The 22601-nt window shown below is 42.1% G+C and overlaps 1 long non-coding RNA gene across 11 annotated transcripts in view; it reads right to left on the bottom strand.

Annotated features, from left to right (window-relative positions):
• Positions 1-22601, bottom strand: part of LOC101429050 (uncharacterized) — a 399778-nt gene that overhangs the window by 170961 nt on the left and 206216 nt on the right. For 10 of the 11 annotated variants that reach the window (XR_011647058.1, XR_011647057.1, XR_009182779.2 and 7 more), the window contains one exon: positions 10978-11308. This is a non-coding gene — a long non-coding RNA (uncharacterized lncRNA). Of the gene's footprint in view, positions 1-10977; positions 11309-19554; positions 19644-22601 lie in introns of all 11 variants that reach the window. The other variant, XR_011647056.1, reaches the window with a different exon arrangement.

Here is a 22601-nt window from a genome sequence, read left to right as displayed (position 1 = left end):
ACCAAAACAGTATCTTTCATTGAATGCGCATAACTGAAAATCATGTTCATAACCAGAACCACCACTTCCCGAGTCTTGCTGTATGCTAACCACTGATCTTGGTCCTTCCAAGTAACCTTTTTTACCCATAAGGAAAGCAAAGCGCAGAAAAATTCGTCGAGATTTGCAGGGTCTCAAACAGCTTACAGCAGTATTAGAAAAGTATCGTTTGCTCATTCCATAAATTGAACTACAGAGAACCTGAAACATGCAGATGAATTAATAATTACTCCAAAGGAGTTCGCAATCTAAGGGAGGAAGGCACAGATAAGACAACTTTCAGGAAGTGCTAACAGAAGCAGGTACACCGCACCAATGGCAGGGCGAGGCGAGCTGAACCAGCTGCAGAGCTGGGACTGGGAGTGTGAAAGGCTCTGACAAAGATTGTCCACTGCGACAGGCAGATAAAAGGAGAAGAGACTCCTACACTCACTGGAATAGCTTCTACAAATGCACGAACAACCCACTCTCGGCCTCGGGTTGTTTGGCTTGACTAGAAAGAATGAAGATGCATGAGAGAAGCTATTGGAAAAAAAAAGTAACCCTGGGATGGGTAGGTGTGGCTATTAAGGATGGATGGAAATTGGATATTGAGTTAATTACTTTGCAACTGTGTATATATTTCCTCCCCAACAAGATATAAATCTCCTTGAGGGCAAAAAAAAACCTATCTTGGATTATGCCTGCTATTGTTTCAGCTAAATGACTGATGGCTCTTACTTCTTCATCACCATCATCAGAGCTAGCAATTAGATAATGGCTGTGGACCCCGCTTTAGCACTTTACATCTATTAACTTATTTAAACCTTCAAGCAACCCAATGAGATAAATTCCATTGCTCTCACCATTTTATAAACAGGAGCACTGCCCAGGCAGTGTGAGCCGTCCAGGACACACCCCTGCTAAATGGCACATTATGGAATTTATCTCCCCAAACCACACCCCAAGCGAAAGTACAAATATGTTACAATGGATTTACTTCCTCCATCCTTGCCAATATTCTTCCCTCCCATCTCCTGCACATCTGTCATCGTGAACAAATTGTTTCTGGAATCCCCAGGAGATGACTGGTAAATTCATGAACACCATCTCCTCAGCTCTCACGTAATATCTGCCGTTTTCCTCCACCCCTGCTCGCGCCATACAGTGAGCCAGGAGGTGACCGGTAAGCTCATCAGCACCGACTTCCCAGCCAACACGGAATACAGCAGCTGCCACTTTCCTCTTCTGCTCACTTTCACACAGTGACATCTGGCAAGGAGAAGGAGCGTCAAGGGCGCTAACGCCCGAGGCACGGATTTAGCTGCCCAGTTCCCAATGCTGTCATTTGCCAGAGATGCCAAACCACCTTTTCTTGCTGCTAATATCGCCATTCTTTTCTTTCTCTTTTAACTTATTGAAATATATCAGTCATACATAAACATACATAAACAATAAGTGTATAATAGTTGTGACTTACAAACCAAACATATATGACATCAAACATATATATCATCTCACCCTACCACCAGTAACTTGCATTATTTTTATAAGCATTTTTAACTAATGATTAAAGAGCATTATCAAAATACAAAATACAAAAAATAGTTTTCCCCCAACCAATATGATTGTTATTATCTTTATATCATTTATATATGAACATACATAAACAATTAAGTGTATAGTAAAAGTTGTGAACTTACAAAGCAAACATGCGTAACATCACACAGGGGTCCCACACATCTACCCTCCACCAACACCTTGCATTGTCATGAGACATCTGCTACAAACTATGAAAGAACACTGTCAAAATCTTACTACTAATCATAGTCCTTATCTTACACTTGGTGTGTTTTTCCCCCAACCCACCCTATTATTATTTTTTAGATGTATTTTTTATGACAGAAGTTGTAAACGTATAAAACAATCATGCACGTGCCGAATTCCCAAACAACACCCCTCCATCAACATACCCCAATGTGGTGGGTCATTTGCTAGATATAAAATAATATCATCTGATTGTTACCATGTCCATAATGTACATTTGGCTCACATTTTCCATTCTGCCTCAGCATCAACTCAGTACATCTTTTGCATAGATGCAAGAATATTATATTATTACTAACCACAGTCCATAGGTCACTCCAGCTGTATTTTTCCCATGCTTCTCCACATTCCCATCACCCTGCAGTAGTGATATATATTTTTTCTAGCTAACAAAGGACATTCTTGCATCTATACCATCAACCACAATTCTTATTCACCTCTTGGTTTGAATATCTAGAATAATCCAGGTTTGAATATCCTAGATTATTCTCAAGCATTGTATCAATTGGCATTTACATAATTGGAATACTATTTCCAGACACATCCCCATTTATAAACTAGCTGTTACTCACTGTGTGTTACCATCCACTCTATACATTTCCATAATTCTACAGTAAAGCTAATTAAAACTTCCACATACATTAAACATCAGTAGTCCACTCAGTCCTTCTCTTACCTCCTTTAAGAATCCACCACCTACCACCAGGTCTTGAAGCTATTTTCCAATAATTTCTTCTAGAAGTTTTATGGCTTTTGCTTTTATCTTAGTCTTTTGATTCATTCTGAGTTAATTTTTGGATGTAGTGTGAGACAGAGGTCCTCTTTACTTGTTTCAGCTATGGATTTCCAATTCTTTCAGCATGATTTGTTGAATGAATTGTTCTGCCTGAGCTGTGTGAGTTTGATAGACTAGTCAAAAATCACTTGACCATACCTGTGAGGGTCTGTTTCTGAACCATAAATTGGTTCCATTGGTCTATTATGTCTCTCTTTAGGCCAGTGCCATGTTGTTTTTACCATTATAGGCAGGTATCATGATTTAAAGTCTAGAGATGAGGGTTCACTTCACCTTTTTATGATGTTTCTGGCTAATCAGGATGCTTTACTCTTCCAAATAAGTTTAATGACCATGTTTTCAATTTTTTCTTTAATGCTGGTGTTATTTTTATCGGAGTTGCATTAAATCTGTATATCAATTTGAGTAGAACTGACATCTTAATGATATTTAGTCTTGCAATCCATGAGGATGGAATGTTCTTCCAGGTTTTTAGGCTTTTTTAACACTGAGTTGCAGTTTTCTGAATACAAGTGCTTTACATCATTGGTTAAGTTTATTCCTGACTATCTGAGTTTTATCTGTCATATTTTATTTTCACCTCCCTTGACACTTTCATTTACTTTTATTGATATAATCTTCATTTCTAAATTCTCTTCCAGGCCTCTCTCTCCTGTCTTTTCTTTTCAGGCTCTAGCACACCCTTTAGTATTTCCTGAAATTCTGGTCTCTTGCTTCAAAATTCTCTCAGTTAGCATCTGTGAATATTCTAATTTCACCCTCATTTTTGAAAGACAGTCTTGTTAGACATAAGATTCTTGGCTGGAAGTTTTTCTTTTGTAGTGTCTTAAATATATCAGCCCACTGTCTTCTTGCCTGTATGGTTTCTGGTGAGAAATCAGCACTTTATCTTATTGGGTATCCCTTATATGTTATGCATTGCTTTTCTCTTGCTGCTCTCAGAATTCTCTCTTTATCTTTGGCATTTGACATTCTGATGAGTATGTGCCTTGGAGTTGCTCTATTTGGATTTTTTCAGATGGGAGTAGGTTGTGCTTCTTGGACAGGGATATCTCTGTCTTCAATAGGGTTGGGAAATTTTCTACCACAATTTCTTTAAAGATTCCTTCTGCCCCTTTTCCCTTCTCATCTCCTTCTGGACACCCATGGCAAGTATGTTTGCACATCTTTTGCTGTCATTTAGTTCCCTGAGATCTTGTTCAATTTTTTCCATTCTTTTCTTCATCTCTTCTTTTGTATGTTCACTTTCAGAGGCCATTTCTTCAAGCTCACCAATCCTTTCTTCTGCCTCCTCAAATCTGCTATTATATGATTCCAATGTTTTTTTTTTAATTTCATTGATTGCAACTTTCATTCCTATAAGATCTGCCATTTTTCTATGTATGCTTTCAAATTCTTCTTTGTGCTCATCCAATGTCTTCTTAATATCCTTAATCTCTTTAGCCATTTCATTGAATTTATTAAAGAGATTTGTTTGAACATCTATAATTAGTTGTCTCAGCTCCTTCATGTCATCTGAAGGCTTATCTTGTTCCTTTAACTGAGCCATAGCTTCCTGTTTCTTGGTGTGGATTGTAATTTTTTGTTGGTGTCTTCGCATCTGGCTTACTAGAGTATTTATTCTGGGTGCAGTTTTTCTCTTTAGTTTAGGGCTTCCTATCATTTCTCCCTTGCTGGTTGTGCAGTAGGAGCCAAGCACGTAGTTGGTGCTGTAAGCTGTGGAGGCTCAAGCTGCCCTCATCGCCTCAGGGACCCATGAAGCTTCTTCCAACTTTCTCCTTTGTCAGGGGTAGGGACAGAGTCACAGCTATGTGGAATAACCCATGTGCAGACCTAGACTGTAATTGCCCAGAGAAATAGATGAAGCTTCACATTCCTGTCTCCCCTGCCTGGGGCGGGGAGGGAGCTGCAGGTGTGGGCAGCATCTATGCAGTGCGGGTCCAAGATGACCACAGTTGCCCTGGTAGACTCCTGACTTTCAGTCAATGCCAGCCAAAGTTCTCTGCAGTTACCTGTATAGGCTGGTGCAGGGCTCCTCAGCCTCCTCCCGGCCACAGGCGTGCCTGAAGCCTAGGCTAGGGCTGCAGACTGATCTGCCTGAAAGAAACTGGTTCCTGCTGACACTGAGAGTTTCAATCAGCCCTCCTTCCCCTCAGGCTGGGGGTGGAGTCAGAATGGTGGCTACTGGCCTCTTTCTGACTTGGGCTCGTTCTCACCGGAGCAGTTCCCAGGGTTATCTCTTAGCCAGCCAAGTCTCCCAATCGGTAGCTGAAATCGGCAGCCAACCTGTCTCCTCCTCCCCTGTTTCTGGGAAATGGAGCTTCCAATTCCCGTCACAGAGCAGCTCCTGGGGCGGCTCATGCCACCAGAGTAGGATAATCACCGGCCTCCGGTAATTTCCCGGAGAGGCTGAGGCAGGTCCCCGCAGCTTCCTCCCTGCTGGAGGTGGCCCTGGGGCCTAGACTAGAGCTGCAATCTGATCTGGATGGAAGAAGCCGGTCCTCACCAGCACTGAGATCCTCAGTCCGCCCCGCTCCCTTCGTGCCAGGCGCGGAGTTAAGATGGCGGCTCCCGGCCTCTTTCTGACTTGGACAGGCTCAAACCTTAGCTGTTCTCAGGGTCCTACTGTAGCCCACTGAATTGTAGCCCACAGTAGCTGAAATTGGTGCCCAACCATCTCTTCCTCCCCCATTTTGGGGAAGTGGAACTTTCAATTCCAGCCACGGAACACCTCCCAAGGCGGCTTGTGCCTCCAGTGGAGGATGGGCACCAGCCTCTGGGGTGTGGAGTCTGTCTCTACTTATGAGTCTTCTCTGCAGATGGGCAGTCTCCTTCTTCCACTCCTTCAAAGTCACTGCATCATGCTCTTCTGGTCTCCTGGAGCCCCCAAACAGGTGCTTTAGCTAGCTCCAGAGAGCTCTGGGTGTTTGCTAACTGCCCTGTAGCAGGAGCTGACTCTAGAAGCGCCTTACTCCACTGCCATCTTGCTGGTTGTCCCCCCACCCCTATTCTTTTTAATTTTCTTTTTAGAGATCTATTTTTATTTATTTCTCTCCCCTTCCCCGGCACCTGTTGACTGCTCTCTTCTGTCCATTCGCTGTGTGGTCTGTGTCCACTTGCATTCTCAACACCACCGAGAATCTGTCTCTTTTTGTTGCATCATCAACAAGATCTATGCCAGCTCTCCGTGTGTACAGCACTATTCCTGGGCAGGCTGCACGTTTTTCGCGCAGGGCAGCTCTCTTTGTGGGGTGCACTCCTTGTGCACGGGGCTCCCCTATGCAGGGGGCACCCCTGCATGGCATGGCACTCTTTACACATGGCAGCACTGCACGTGGGCCAGCTATCACATGGGTCAGGAGGCCCTGGGTTTGAACCCTGGACCTCTTATATGGTAGGCGGACGCTCTATCAGTTGAGCCACATCTGCTTCCCATCTCCATTCTTGATGGAGTTGCTGATGCTGCTTCAAATACTCAATGTGCCCCATAAGAGTTGGTGAATCAGTTCTCTTTGAATTTACACTTTCACTTGTATTATAGTACCATGATTCCAGGAGGAGTTAAACTGAAAGATAATCCAAGGGATTGCCGGCATGCTCTCCTTAGAATCTTCCTCCCCTCTATTAATATCTTTTGAAGTTTGGTTTACAGGAATATTCCTCCACTCAACTGCAAGCTCCTCTGGCCACCACAGAAGATATATATGAACCATCATAATTCAGCTTGCATGAAGTAGGCTAGTTGGCCTGTGGCTTTTTGAATGAATTAATGAAATATTAATTTTCTAACTAACTGCACTGTAAGTTTTTTGAGATCATACGTGTCTACTCACTTCTCTGTGCCTGATTCATGATTTGTAAAATGGGTGGATGATAACCCAAATTTTGTAGGAATGTTGCAAAGATTTGTAAAGCACTTAGAATGGTGCACGGCACACAATAAGCACTCGGTAGGTGTTGGTTATCATGAACATTATTTTCAGATACATGTACTTAACATTATGATTATACAACGGTACTTGTCTTCGGGATTGTCCAGTTTAACTATGTCTTCTCATAGAATAAGGTCTTGTCACCTCAGAAGGTTATGAAAAGGGGCTCCTGGAAACCAAAACACCAGATCTCCAGAAACATTCAGGCAGGTCTCAAATCAAGAACATGGAGAGATTAAGCTACAAGTCATAATACCAGCTACAGCTAAAAGTTGTGTTTTCTACATGAATTTAAAACTATCAACTGAAAAAGGAAAGATACACAGATGTCCCCCGACGGGCCATGGTTCAAACACTAGTATAAAGTATGCACTTGACCAAAGAGCTGCTCCTGCCAGCTGACAAGCGGCCGTCAGGGGATCCTAGCAGCACACCTCGCAGCTTGGTGGACACATCAGTGTAAACTCAACTAATGTCAAATTGTGTGGCCTGAGCCTGGGATGGGAGCCAGAGGTTGCTCCTGAGATCTCTGCAGTTACCAGATCTGCAAAATATTTCACTTTCTCTTTTAACCCAATTTTAGAAAAACAAAAGGTGTTTTGAACCAAAGGAGTCAAGAAGGTAGAAGTAGACATTGCCACTACTCCATTACTCTAAATTACTTGATAATGAATACGTTTTTCTTGTTCCATGGTTTCCATAGAAGGAAAACAATTACTAAAAATATCTGACCTCCATCATATTTCTCTCTTGTAACAGAGGGAAAAAATGCAAGCTTCCTGTCCATAGGGGGTCCCTCTAATACAACCTCGACGAGTCCCGTCCAAGACCCTGCCTCCTTGGTCTAGCCCTTCTTCTCTTTTGCTTTCACTCCTCCGACAGACCACCTCAGCCTATAAGCATGACCATCACCGAGCCCAGCAATCTACCATACACCTCCCAGGAAGCCTTCCGGGAAGAGCCAAGGCGGGACTGACTTCAGGGGCTGTCCTGCCGTTCGTTGGTGGGCGATCTTGGGCAAATTTGTTCCCCTCTCTGAATCTCAGTTCCTGCGGCTGGAAAATGGAGCTGCTCTGTGCAGTCCCTTTGCCACCAAAACCCCTGCAATGCCATTGGCCGGTAGGTTAAGTTTGCAGAGAAACGAGGAATGCTAAGGGCAGAACTCACTATGAGGATAAAAGTGGAAAAGCTCTGGGGAGGCACAAGGGCTTGGGGCTGGGGGCACCCTGGGGTAAAGGTTATGGCAGCTAAATATAGGGAACCCCCCACCTTAGTTACCTGGGCTCTGCAGAGTACCACCGAGTAGGAGGCGTAAAGCACCAGAAACGTACTGCGTTATGGTCCTGGGGGCCGCAGGGTTTCTCTGAAGCCTGGGGGAGGTACCTCCTCCGTGTCCCTCTCCTGGCTTCTGGCGGTGCCAGCAAACCTCGGCGCTCCCTGGCTGCGGGCAGCAGCGCTCATTCTCTGCCTCGGTCACACGCCCACCCTCCCTGGTTCCTTCTGTGCCTCCCCTCCCCTTCCAAGAACACCAGTCAGAATGGATTAGGGGCCCACCGTACCCCAATATCGCCTCATTCTGACTTGCCGTATGTCCTCTATAATGAGCCTATTTCCAAGGAGCTCTCATTTACAGTTATCAGGTCTTAGGACTTCCATAGATCCTTTTTATGGAGGGTGGGGGCACAGTTCAACTCGTAAGCTCCCACAGGCTGAACTGAAAAGCGTGAAAGTCCCTAAGCACAAAGGAAAGTAGCTGCGACAGACCAAGTGTACGAGGAAAGCAGGTGTCTCCCCTTGCTACCAGTGCACAGTATTTTTGCATCCCACGTGATTGGGAACAGGAGACTTGGGCAAAGAGAGTGTCTTTAAGGGGCAGGACAATTTATTAGGTCATGTAAAGCATGGGCAATCAAGAAATAATATTCAATAGAATTCAGTGTCTTCCTACTGCTTCCAGGGTGATCCACTCTGAGCTCTTCTGATTTAATAAATGCCTCATGGACAAAGACACAAATTTAGATACCCAGGACAGAGGCCATAATTGTGACCGCACACCACTGACGAATTTAATCAGCTAATGCTTTAAGAGCTACCCATCAAATGTTGGCAGCTCACAATCAATGTAAGAAGTCACTCTCTAAAATGGATTCTCCCTCCCTGCCTTGAATTCGCGCTTTAGAAGGCTGTATCGCTTGACTTCCCCTGGCAATTTTCCAGAGTTGCACTTCAGTTTCAACTTCGTGGGATGACTTTGTTCGTTAAAGACAATAGTGAATAGTTTTGATATTGGCTTATAAGGCTGCGCTCGAGAAAAGGTAGGTATTCTTTGAAAAAAGGTTTCCGTTATTTCCATCACGTTCTTTTATTTTCCATTTTTCCCCATTCTTCTCCACTTTAAATCTCCTCTCTCCATGGTGCTCCTAAGTGCTCAGATAATATACATACAAATGCCTCAACAGACAGATGGATAAGTACCATCTCATGGAGCCCATACCTCTCAGTGAAAAAAGTACCCAAAACAAAGTGCAGTAATTCCAACCCCTCAAGTGCCATAATAATCCTTGCAGGGGGTAGTTCTGCCACAAAACTGCAGCACAATGGATGTATAAATTAGGACTACCAATAATGCTTGACAATTCAATAAAGTAAGTATTCTAATATTCCCATTTCTAATACACCCATAACATAAAACCAGAATAATTACTTTAAAACCAGGAGCCAAATAAACTTGTTAAACCATTTTTGCAAAATCAGTGCTACATTCTCATTTTTGTTTGCAATATATGATTTTCATGTAACTGACTATGAACTTCCAAACGGATAGAAGAGTTTTTTAAAGCTGCAGGTCTTACAGCTCTGTAGGTTCATCCTCTGTGGGAACAGGTTACCTGACAGCTTGTTAATCACTAACATTTAAGAAATCTTTACAAAAGTGTTAATCACAGTTAGATAGCTCTGATCTCTTTCTACATTCAAAATAAGTTAAAAGATAAATATTATATTCCCTATTTTTACAGCTGAGAAAACCGAGCCAAGAGAGGTTAAACAATTTACCCAAGGTCCCATTGCTTTCAAGTGGTGAAATCAGGATTTGAATCTGAGAACTCTGGCTGCAGAACACAAGCATTTAACTGCTCTACAATATTACCCTGCTGGCAGACCTCGACTCTTTAACTCCAAGAGGTGGGACAGGGGCAGGACAGTGAACCTCATTTAAATATTCTTTGCTCTAGAAAACATTTTATTTTGAGGTCAGATCGACATAGGTCTAATCTAGGGTGATTCGGCTATAGAAATGCCAAGAGGACCTGACCTTGAATATTGCGCTGCCTGTGACACATTCTCCCTGCATCAAGTTCAAAAACAGGGTTTGGAAAGAGCCCCTCTGGGGACCAGTCAGAGCCCATAGCCATCTCCCCACTCTTCCACCTGCTTTCAGGTATCAGGAGACACTGTGCCTCCTGCACACACACCAAAAACTGTCAAGGCCATTAATATTTACATCACATGAAGCTGAAGGTCAGTTCAAAAGGGTACCAGTTATTTATGGGAATGTTTTTGTTCCCTGGGGCATATGGGAGAGAAGGAAGAGCTTGGTACGGTTCCAATTTTATCTTGATGATCTCTAATATACAAAGTCTACTTTGTGTATATAATCACCAAGACATTCCAAAGTGAAATTAACATGGTTTAACATTAAAATATCACTTGGGGTACCCAATATTTTTTAGTCTAATGCTACCACCTGTGAAAAGTCAGAACACCCTTTGGCATTACGTTCTATGAAGTCTCTGGACAACAAGCAATCCAAATAATATCATGCCATAATTTTAGGATGACTTTTGTTCTAAATGCTACATCTTGCATTTTTAAAACACATGAAATTAAACAAAGCAGAGATCTGTATCTAGAACTAAAGGTAATAAAACAAACTAAACATTACCAAATGCTCAGCTCAATTTTTCCTATATTTGCCTGCATTATAAATCTTCCCAGATAAAGCATTCTCCAAGATGAGTTAAATCCCCTTACCTTAAATACCCACACACACCTGGGAAAGAAAGTCTTCATCTACCCCTCACTCCCATTTCATAAAATCCAAACTGGAGTGAAGTACATATAAATTACAATGAAAGATTTTAAGAAACATAGAACAGTAGCTTTTGGTAAGCCCTGCCCATCCCCCCCCCCCAAAATATATAGCTAAATTTGTCATTATACTCCTAATACTCAATAAATCCTTGACCTTACACTAAGAACATGAGGTCTTTTAATTAAGCCACTAAGTTTCTTTGATGTCTCAAGAACATAAAGTTATCAAGAAACAAAAGACCTGGAAAACAGATGCATAAACATGATTTCAACAGAGTATCTTCAGGAGTTAACTGGTATTCACCAACTAACCTTTTAAAGGGAAGCCTCCTTGAAAATATAAAACAGGAAAATTCTCACGACTCCACTACTTGCCACTGAGAGGTCTGTCCAGAGAGTATGGAAAGTTGTATTCTCCTGGTTGAAACCTTCTGAGCTTTATCTTCCTCTTTCAACTCGTGGTCTCTTGACGAAGAGCCTGCGGCTTTATAAATTATCCCATTACTCACTCCCCTCAGGTATCCCTGCTGGCACAGGAAGGAAGTAAATCTTGGAGTCCTGCACTTACATCCTTTAATCATACACATGCATACTCTCCAAAGCAGTAAATCACTGTCTTCCACTGTGTTACCATGATTCACACCTGAAATAGAGAAGATAAGACAGACACTCAGAAATACTTAAGACTTAGCACACCTGAGCTGTATCTTCTCAACTAGACATCACAGGCAAGTATATCATTCTAATTAAGGGTCATGAGCCGTGTTAAAGGCAAATTTTATAGAGCAAACCTTTCCAAACAGAACATTTCAGACTCGGTACTCTTTCTAAGCTCTATTAAAACCAAACACCTATATTAGTGAACCCAATTGGACATGACTTTAATCAGTGCAATTGGTCCTCTTATTAGGCTAACTTCCCTATCATAAACTCTGCACAGCAGAAATGTGATCAATCATGTGTTTCAGGATGTTATGTAATTATTTAAAAGAGTTCCTCTAATTTCACATAGAAGTGGTAAAGAGGGAAACAGACTTGGCCCAGTGGTTAGGGCATCCGTCTACCACATGGGAGGTCCGCGGTTCAAACCCCGGGCCTCCTTGACCCGTGTGGGGCTGGCCCATGCGCAGTGCTGATGCACAAGGAGTGCCCTGCCACGCAGGGGTGTCCCCCACGTAGGGGAGCCCCACGCGCAAGGAGTGCACCCCGCAAGGAGAGCCGCCCAGCGCGAAAGAAAGTGCAGCCTGCCCAGGAATGGCGCCGCCCACACTTCCCGTGCCGCTGACGGCAACAGAAGTGGACAAAGAAACAAGACGCAGCAAATAGACACAGAGAACAGTAAACCGGGGGAGGGGGGGAATTAAATAAATGAAAAAATAAATCTTTAAAAAAAAAAAAAAAGAAGTGGTAAAGAATCAAAATATACCTTTAATCCTGGTACCTTTAAGGCTACCCCTACCCCACCTTCAAGTATGTGCCCATTTACTAATCAGTCACAGAGAGTGGAAAAGAGGTTTGGATGGTCAAAGAGCCTTCTTTTATTTTGATTACCCCAAAAATGCAAATTATTTTCAAGTTTATGTCGACTTTACAAGTTTGGGAGGGTTTTCCTACTCAGTACCCAACTGCATTGCTTCCATTTGTCTTGCTGGGGACCGGAAAGTGCAGTAAAAAAAGTGCATGCTCAGTACTTTCGAGCACCTTCAAATCTCTCCAGCTGGGGAGATAAAAGCAATGTCTACCCCTTGCCCAGCAAATGCCAACAGCCAACAGAACATGGCCAAAGCCTAAGAAACACCTCCTGCAGTCTGCACTAAACTTTTCTGTCGAGTTTGCACCTTTCGTATCAGCTGCCCTTCACAACTGCCAGCACGTTGCATCAAATTTGAGAGCAGCTCAGTATCAGTATGATAACAGCACAATGCGCTCCGGGCTTCTAGATTTGGGAGATTGATGCATTGATGCTAATGAATGCTCTGCCTGCAAGATTTTTTAATATAATTTTTTTTAATTAGTGACGGGGTAGGTTTATAGAAAAATCATGCAGAAAATAGAGTTCCCATATACCCCCATATTATTAACACTTTGCATTAGCATGGTACCTTTATTACAATGAAGAAGGAATAATATAATTGTACCATTAACTATAGTCCACAGTTTACATTAGGGTCCATTGTTTGTACAGTCCTATGTTGTTGTTTTATTTGGGGGTTTTTGGTTGTTCCATTTTTGAAATATCTAGGGTCAGGATTGAACCCAGGACCTCATATGTGGGAAGCCGGTGCTCAACCACTGAGCAATACCAGGTCCCCACCCCACCCCCCATTTTGTTTTTTTTTAATTCAGGTAACACATATACCACCTAACCGTAGGCAAATATAAAATTCAATGCTGTTAACTACATTCGCAATGTTGTTACCATCACCACCATCCGTCACTACAACTTTTCCATCACCCCTAACAAATTCTGCACCAGTTAAGCATTAACTCCACATTCTCTACTCCAAGAACTGACCCTGGTCAGCTGTAATCTAGTTTCTGACTCCAAGAATTTGATTATTGTAATTATTTCATCTCAGCGAGATCATACAATATTTGTAATTTTGAGTCTGGCTTATTTCACTCAAAACGATGTCTTTGAGGTTTATCCACATTGTTCCATGAATCAGAACTTAAAACTGAATAATATTCCATTGTGTGTACAGACACACTTTGTTTATCCATTCATCAGTTGGACAATTAGGTTGGTTTTTTGGCAACTGTGAATAATGTCACTGTTCAAATCCCTGCTTTCAATTCTTTTGTGTATATACCTACAAACTGGATTGCTTAGTCATATGGTAATTCTATACTTAACTTTCTGAGGAACCATCAAATTGTCTTCCACAGCAGCTGTACCATTTTCCATTCCCAGAAACAATTACCAATTGTTTGCAATTTTCTGTTGTTGTTGTTTTTTAACTAGCCATTCTACTAGGGGGTGTGAAATGGTATCTCATTGTGGTTTTGATTTGCATTTCCGAAATGCATATTCTGTTGAGCATCTTTTCATGTGCTTATATTTGTATATCTTCTCTCTGGAGAGATGTCTATTCAAGTCTTTTGACCATTTTTAATTGAGTTGCTTGTCTTTTTCTTGTTGGGTTGTAGGATTTCATTATATATTCCGGATAGTAAACCCTTATCAGATTTGGGGTTTCCAAATTTTTTCTGCCGTTCTGTAGGTTTTACTTTCGTGATAGACTCCTTTGATGCACAAACGTTTTTAATTCTGGTGATGTCTCACTTATCTAACTTTTCTTCTGTTGTTCGTGCTAAGAAACCATTTCAACACAAGATCCTGATAATGCTTCCCCATGTTTTTTTCTAGGAGTTTTACAGTTTTTGTTCTTATATTTAGGTCTTTGGCCCATTTTCAGTTAGTTTTTGTATATAGTATGAGGTAATGGTCTACCTTCATTCTTTTGAATATGAACATCCACTTTTCCCAACATCATTTATTGAAGACAGTATTCTTTCCAAATTGAGTGGTCCTGGCAACCTTGTCAAAAACCAATTGGCCACAGATGTGAGGATCGAGATTTATTTTTTATATTGACTCTTTGACCGTAATTTTATTTCATTCTCAAACTGAAACTAAAGCTCATTTGGGATAAAGAAATGTATTATAACTCTTCCAGCAAAAAACAGTCAAGACCAACAGACTGCTTCTGTAGTTGCTTTTCAGCAGAATGGCTGCCTCAAGGATTATGCTCTGAAATGGCTCCAAAGAGGCACTTTTAGGACCAAAAACGACCCATATTTTTGACATGTTGTGAATGTATACATAGCAAAGAAGTGTTTTTAAAATAAAAACCATTGTGGTACATTTAAATACAGTAATGTAATTGCAAATAGATTTCTTTCAAAGAATGAACTCCATGCTACTACACTTTTAAGGTTGCTTTATTTTTATTGATTTTAAGGAGCTCTCTAATAAGATTATATGCCCTACGTTGTAGGGCCAAAAGCTCTTTGACTCCATATAAATGAATTGTGGTCTGCTCCAATTTCTACAAAGGAATCTATTATCCAGACTTCTTTAACATTATATCAGAGCAAAATGTGTCCTTTGACTTTCTCGCTGTGTTGTAGAAACTCCTTACCCTGAAATGTACTTGCACACAAAACACACTTTTCCCCAACAAGCCTATGTTAATTAATAACTGGCATCCAGTTTAAAGCACAAGAACATAATATCCTGCAACCAAGAGAACTAGCTCTTGATAACATATTCCACCCTAAAATAGAAGTTTCTAGGGTTACTTCAATCTTACCGTTGTCACGAATCACTTTTCAAATGACAGCTTTTTCTTGAAAAAAATCACACTTGTGTTATGTTTTAACTCAAGCTTTAAAACTGTGAAAATGGAAGACAACCAATCTTAGTAAACATTCCTCTGACTATCACCAGGTTCAGCAGCATGTTATTTCTAGACCTAAAGAACAATGCAGGATAAACCACAGATGCTGGTGCCTGTCAGATATGAAGCATCCAAAGATTAACCCCAGCAACCTAACCCTGCCGTGCATTCCAAAGTCACTTAAACACAAATTCAGGGAAGGCGCTTTTTAGCTAAAAAATGTAGGTGCCAGGCAGCTGCACCTCACCCTTTAAAAATGATTGTTGGGAAACCTGAAGGGCTTATGCTACCCTAAAACAGCAAATACTGACATCTTTTTCTATTTTTTTAATGTAATACCAGTAAACCACATTCAAGGTCAGACAAAGTCTACTTGGCCACCTGAATGACTCTGCCATATTTGGTATCCAAAATTAAAAGGCAGAGAGTTAAAAGTAGTAGTTAAATGCTAGACTTCAGTTTAAAAACTTTAAATTGGGGCAGGGCATAAACCAAAATAAGGACGACTCATTTAATGGCCTTTAGTCAGCTTACTTGTTAAATATACTCTGATTCATACACACAGTCAAAAAATCGGACTGAAGTTAACAAGGAATGGCTAATGTCATAATCAAAGGTATTTACTGAGGCATTACAGAGGTGTGAAACAGTCACAAAATTGTGACAACTGCCTTCAAGTAGACCAAGACGTGAAGAGGTCAATTAAATATTGTTAAGATCATAAAATATATAGAGACACGCGGAGCAAAAAGTGCAGTCAGCAGAATGTCACTAAATTATATCCTTAAATCCGTCTTGCTTTTAAAAGGCATCCCCATCAGACAAGCATTCAACCACCACAGAGCACACAAACAGAAGGCAAGCTCAAGTCTGTGACCAAAATGACAGCCCAGGAGTCTGTGGGTTTTAAAAATGGTGGTTTGAGATTTAGATTTAATTTTTCTATATAAATAAAATATTCAAGAAAATGCTATCCTGGTACCATGGAATCATAGAAAAGACAATTTACAGGGCAACTTGTGTACCAATTTCTTTGGATCAAAAGCAGTTCGAGGACCAAGGATTCAGAAGGGCCTCCAATGTGCCACGTGATTATCTGCAGCCGCCATTATTGATGGACCGAGAAATGTCTCCAATAGCCATTTCAGCACTGAATAACGAACCACACACATCCAGTTTCAATGAGACAGTAACACTCTTTCAAAACATAAAGGAATATTTCTAACATCAAAATTTTAAAGGAGAAGTTGGGGGGTTGGGCAGAGAGGGAGAAATATAGAGACTAAAAAGTTGTTACTAAAGAGCTAGGGAGGTAAAAAAAAATTTTTTTTTAGTTTCCTGAAGGCATTGCTTGGGTTCAATTAAGCTCTGACTACAAAATAATTGACAGACTAGGAGTTTTGTATTCCACTTATCAATATGAATGGATTTTACCAATTAAAGGGAACCTCTTCTGAATTCATGCCTACTGATTCGTACTTTGTATCAATGGGGGAAAAACTGTCTTAAGCCCACCACTAATCTGGAAAAATGACTCAATAATTATACTGGGAAGCAATAAATATGTCTATAGATCCTTGCCTGGTTGGCTAACAAGAAGTTCTAAGATGGGAAGCAGATTTGGCTCAACAGATAGAGCATCCACCTACCACATGGGATGTCCACGGTTCAAATCCCGGGCTCCTGACCTGTGTGGTGAGCTGGCCCATGCGCAGTGCTGATGCGCACAAGGAGTGTGGTGCCACGCAGGGGTGTCCCCCATGTAGAGGAGCCCCATGCACAAGGAGTGCGCCCCATAAGGAGAGCCGCTCAGCACAAAAAAAGCACAGCCTGCCCAGGAGTGGCACCGCACACACGGAGAGCTGACACAACAAGATGACACAACAAAAAGAGACACAGATTCCCAGTGCCGCTGACAACAACAGAAGGGGACAAAGAAGAACATGCAGCAAATAGACAGAGAACAGACAACTGTGGCGGGGTTGGGGGGGAATAAATAAAAAATAAATCTTTTTTTAAAAAAAGGTAGTTCTAAGAGATGAAAACTTCAAAGAGGCAACTGGTATCCCTGAGTGAGCCCTTGGTCAATAAATCTTACTGCTGAAATATCCCAACCTGGGGCAATAAGAGATTAGAAGATCAGTAGGGGCATTTCTATTCTTAAGAATATAACCAGCAGCTGCTGTCCTGATTTGGAATACTTGGCTCAGGCAAACTTGTTTATGCATTTGGGGCAGTCAAATAATTTGCCAATTTGCTAGGCTAGACACCAACAAGAGGGCTGAATATTTGTTGTTGTCCATTTGCTGACTCACACAAACTCAAGGTCTAAATGCTGTGTAAGAATCTGACCGACTGGGAGGAGGCATAAAGTGCTTTTGAAGGGGAACAAAGCCTTTTCGTGATTTTTATCTGGAAAAGATAAAAAAGGAAATATCATTTTCTAATGATTCCAGTAATTCTTATTTATCCTTTCTTCTTATAAAACCTAGATTTATTCCTTGCTTGTTTCAGTAAATGGTCACAACTGCTACTCAAATATTAGACTGCAGGTAAAACAGCCGTGGGGAAAGAGCCAATATTGAGCTTTAATTTCAATTAAGCTGTTTCTCACACACATTTTTGTGACGAGTTTAAAGTGTTTCAAGATTGTAAATCCAGTCTCCTGAAGAAAAAAAAAAAAACCACTAAGTTGCTGAAGAAAGAAACAGTATTAAGAACAGTCTAGTATCTTTTTCTCTTGGCAATGGATGAAATATTTCATGTTTTTACTTGAAAAATGCCACAACCTAGTATTCTTCATATAACTACTAGAATGTCTAAATAATTCTGTATTAGTCAGCCAAAGGGGCACTGATGCAAAATACCAGAAGTCTGCTGGCTTTTATAAAGGGTATTTATAAGCCTGTTGGCTTTTATAAAGGGTATTTATTTGGGGTAGGAGCTTACAGATACCAGGCCATAAAGCATAAGTTACTTCCCTTGCCAAAGTCTATTTCCATGTGTTGGAGCAAGATGGCTGCCGACGTCTGTGAGGGCTCAGGCTTCCTGGGTTCCTCTCTTCCTGGGTCTTGCTTCTCTCTGGGTTCAGGGTTCCTCTCTTCCCAGGGCTTACTTGTCTGGGTTCAGTGTTCCTCTCTTCCCGGGACTTGCTTCTCTTTCCTCCGTGTGCTTACTTCCTGAGGCTCCAGCTTAAGTCTTCAGCATCGAACTCCAACATGAAAACTCCAACATTAAAAAATTTTCAACTCTGTCCTTTGCCATGTCTTTTATCTGTGAGTCCTCACCCACCAAGGGGCCAGACTCAATGCTCTACAGGCACAAGAGTTTTACTTGATTACATAATCAAGTAAACCTCTGAATCCAATGCCCAGAGGAAAAGACCAGTTTACAAACATAACCCAATATTTCTTTTTGGAATTCACCAATAATATCAAACTGCTAGATTCCAATCTAAATATTCTCAAATCTCTCCATTTATTACCCATTACTAAATATAAACTATGTATCTTTCTACTTATTTCCATGGTTGTGACACAAATAATGGCAGATGATATCTTTTCCTCCTTTATATCCTCAGAGATACCTAAGTATTCTACCAAAACAGAGCAATAAACATAAAAAATTGATAAATTGAGTTTAAAAATCATTGTAAAGAACATTTTGCCCTTACCTTTATTGTATAAAACACAGGCTATAATATCTTAAAACGCTACTTTTTTGCAAAGCATCTTGTTCTTATATGGCCCATTGGGCTGATGGATTTCTCCAAATACATTTGTTTCTTTTTTTTTTTTTTAAGATTTTTTGTTTTTTATTTATTTCTCTCCCCTTCCCCAACCCCTGCCAGTTGTCTGTTCTCTGTGTCCATTCACTGTGTATTCTTCTGTGTCCGCTTGTATTCTTGTCAGAGGCACTGGGAAATTGCATCTCTTTTTTGATGTGTCATCTTGTTGTGTCAGCTCTCCATATATGTGGCACCACTCCTGAGCAGGCTGCACTTTTTTTGTGCACTGTGTGGCTCTCCTTATGGGGTATACTCCTTGCACGTGGGACTCCCCTAGCAGGGGACACCCCTGAGTGGCACAGCACTCCTTGTACTCATCAGCACTACGCGTAAGCCAGCTCCACACGGATTTGAACCCTGGGTTTGAACCCTGGACCTCCCATGTGGTAGGCAGACGCCCTATCCATTGGGCCAAATCCGCTTCCCACATTGGTTTCTATTCAACAACTGTCTAAAAAGGATCTATACTTTCATACTTAACACATGAACTAGAAACTGCTAGTAAATACCAGCTAGATTAACAATTACCCTGAGAACACAAACATATCACCAAACTACTAAATTGGGGATGGTTCTCAGATAATAGCCAATCACTAGAATTTTATATATCCTAGCAAGTCATTGGGCCAAGACTTTCTTGCTAATGAAAACTAGAATATTGGAAACGGATGTGGCTCAAGTGACTGAGCTCCCACCTACCACATGGGAGGTCCTGGGTTCGGTTCCCTAGTGTCTCCTGAAGAAGACAAGCAAGACAGTGAGCTGATGCAACAGGCAGGCACGGCAAGCTAATGCAACAAGAGACACAAAGAGGAAAACATAATGAGAGACTCCACAAAGGAGCAGAGGTGGCTCAAGCAATTAGGCACCTCCCTTCTACATTGTTCAGTTCCCAGTGCCTCCTAAAAAGAAGACCAGCACAAAACAAATAGACACAGCAAATGCAAATAACAAGGGAATGGGGAAGAATAAATAAATACTTAAAAACAAAACTGGACTATCATGCCACAGCATCAAGTCCTTTTTTTTAACCTCCCCTCATCCCAGTATATAGCAAATCATACATACATCAATTCATAATTACTGTATTGGTCCTTGCCAGCCCTGGTGCTTTATGCAAACCTCTAAAGCTGAGTGATTGAAAACTATGCATTTTAAAAATATTGTTAATACCTGGAATGTATTTATGTATAACCAGAGTCACAAAATTGATTCGCTAAGCAAATACAAGATTTCCAGAGCACCAAGGGGCCTTGTACCCCCAAAATAATCTCTTCCAAGAATGCCTGTTTGAGTATACAAATCCCTACCTTTGACCGAGGCCTTCTACATAGCAAGTCCTCTTGATTAGATACCTGCCTGTTAGCTTCTTAGCGTAAATTTGCTTCCCATAGGCATCTAGTTGCCAAGGCCCAAAGGGAAAACTCAGCTGAACAGCGAGGTCAGGATGGCAGAGAGAAGCAGATGGAAAAGTTCTAGATGGGGGAGAGAAACCCCAAATAGCGTGGATGGAGGTTGCAGAGAGCAGCTGGAGGCTTGAGGACACAGGAGAAATAAGCCCTGGAAAAGGCTACCAGAACGGCCAAGAGCCCAGCCCATTTGCAAATGGAAAATGTTGATACTTAGCTTCCACTAAGTGGCTGGTTTCTTGACATTTATTTTCCCCTAATCTGCACTGTCAGCCAGGTGAAATCGGTGGCCACGTGCTGGAGCTGGAGGGAGGAAAGCCTGGCCTCCCGCCTTGCCTGAGTTCTGGCCCCGTCTCTCTCCCCGGGCCACGAGCATCTGCCAACCCCACTCCCCGGCCCCTGTCCTGCCTGGGACCGTGGTATGCTCTTCTCCCCTCTTGCTTTGTTTTTCTCATTCTTTCATAAAGTTTCAGGAGTAAAGATTCAGCTCCTCTGCAGAAGTAGAGGCTGGCATAATCTTTTGAAAACCCCATCTACCAAAAACATTTAATATTTAGGGAAAGCGTTGTTCCATGTACCTCAAAGAGCATGCGGCCTGTAGAGCAAAGAAAAAAAAAATCCTAGTCTCTTGATTCTGGGTTGTTTCTCACAAGTTATTTGTTATGAAAAAGTGGCTTCTATTTAGCTTTCAGGCCAACAGTAAACACCTACCAAAACCTGACAGTATTGGTCTTTTGACTTTTGAGTGGGAAGATACCCAATCATCGGATCTGGGAGACTAGTTTGAGGAAGAGTTCAGACCAGACCTAGAGCTTGTTAAATGCCCGAAGAGCACTGAACCTTTTAACATTAAAATTGTAAAAGCCTGAGCAGACTCCTGCCCGATTCCACACGAGAAATCTAAACAATGTCCTGAAGTTTCTGTCTCTGTGTTCAGTGGTCAAGCAAACCATCCTAGAGGCCAGTCCTCAATTCTCCACACAGCCAGGCCCCGTTCCCCTGGGAGAAGGGGACAAAGAGCGATGAGGTCAAAGTCTAGGGCAGCCGGGAGCAGTCACGCCAGAGCCCTGCTCGAGATTCAGGAGATGGCCCTTTCCATGCAGCCAATGCTCCATCGGAAGAAAGTGGGGAAAAGAGAAGCTCAGGGGAGTTGGGATGTGGCCAAGGGGCAGAGACAACCAGGGAAGGTTGTCTGAAGATGTGGCGGAGGCCCTCAGGAACAGAGTGGAAAATGGAGAACACGGGGGCACCTTCTCCGAGTTGGCAATAGCCGGGTGTGGGGTGAGGAGGGGAGATGAAGACCTCAAGACTGGTGTGTTAGCCGGGGTTCTCCAGGGAAACAGAACCAACCAGGGATATCTGTCGATAGTAAGAGATTTATCAGAGTCTCTCACGCTGCCATGGGGAGGCACAAGTCCAGGTTCCATGGGCAGGCTGCAACCTGAAGCTCCAATGAAAGTCCCGTGAAGGTTCTTGATGAGTTCTGGGAGATGCTGGCTGTCCAAAGACCGGCTGGGAAATTCTCTCTCAACGCTGGAATCACTTCCCCTTTTAAGGCATTCAGTTGATTGGGTTAAGCATCATTCATTGCTGATGGCAATCTCCCTGATGGATGTAATTATAACCAGCTAGCTATGATTTACCACTGCAGTAAAGTCAATGGTGACTGAAGTCCATAAATGCCCTCGTATTACAGGTAGCCCAGTGTTTACCTGGCCGAGTAGGCACAATAGCCTGACCATCACAACTAGCATCTGGCTGAGGAAAGAACAGAGGAGAGAACACTGCGTCCACTAAACAGACCTGCGTTTTAAAATGACTTCTTCTACTCACTCCCCTGCCCCATTATTCCTCCTTTTTACTCTGAAACGACCGGCCCAATCTCCCCTGCTCATAGTCCTGTGTTCGCTTATTCAAAACCTAACCCCTTAGGAGAAATCTAAGATAGTTTGCTCACTGAACCTTGAGAAAGTTGAAGAGGAAATTGTGAAATAACAACACTCTGGCATTCCCATGCTCTCCTAGGTGAGCTACACTCCTGTCTCAAGAAACTCCTGGTTCATCAATAGTCCTGGGCAAACTGGGTTCTACCTTCCATCAAGCAGACACCCCACTCTTTTGGAGACAGGCAGGATAAATATTCTTGTAGTTTTTGCCCCTTATGGGTTTTTAAAACCAGCCACACCTTTTGAAGTTTAGTAAAGACAACCAACCACAAGACACAGCATCAACTTTTTGTTCTTATTATGTCATTCCTTAAGAAGAAAAGCAGTGGGGGGAAAAAAATAGAACAAAAACTGGAGAACCCCAGGAAGCGAAGGCACGGGGTGGGTGGGG

This window comes from Dasypus novemcinctus, chromosome 22, assembly GCF_030445035.2.
Source record: "Dasypus novemcinctus isolate mDasNov1 chromosome 22, mDasNov1.1.hap2, whole genome shotgun sequence".
NCBI lineage: Eukaryota > Metazoa > Chordata > Mammalia > Cingulata > Dasypodidae > Dasypus > Dasypus novemcinctus.
The sequence above is the reverse complement of the archived record's forward strand: the minus strand, read 5'-3'. Positions and strand labels throughout refer to the sequence as shown.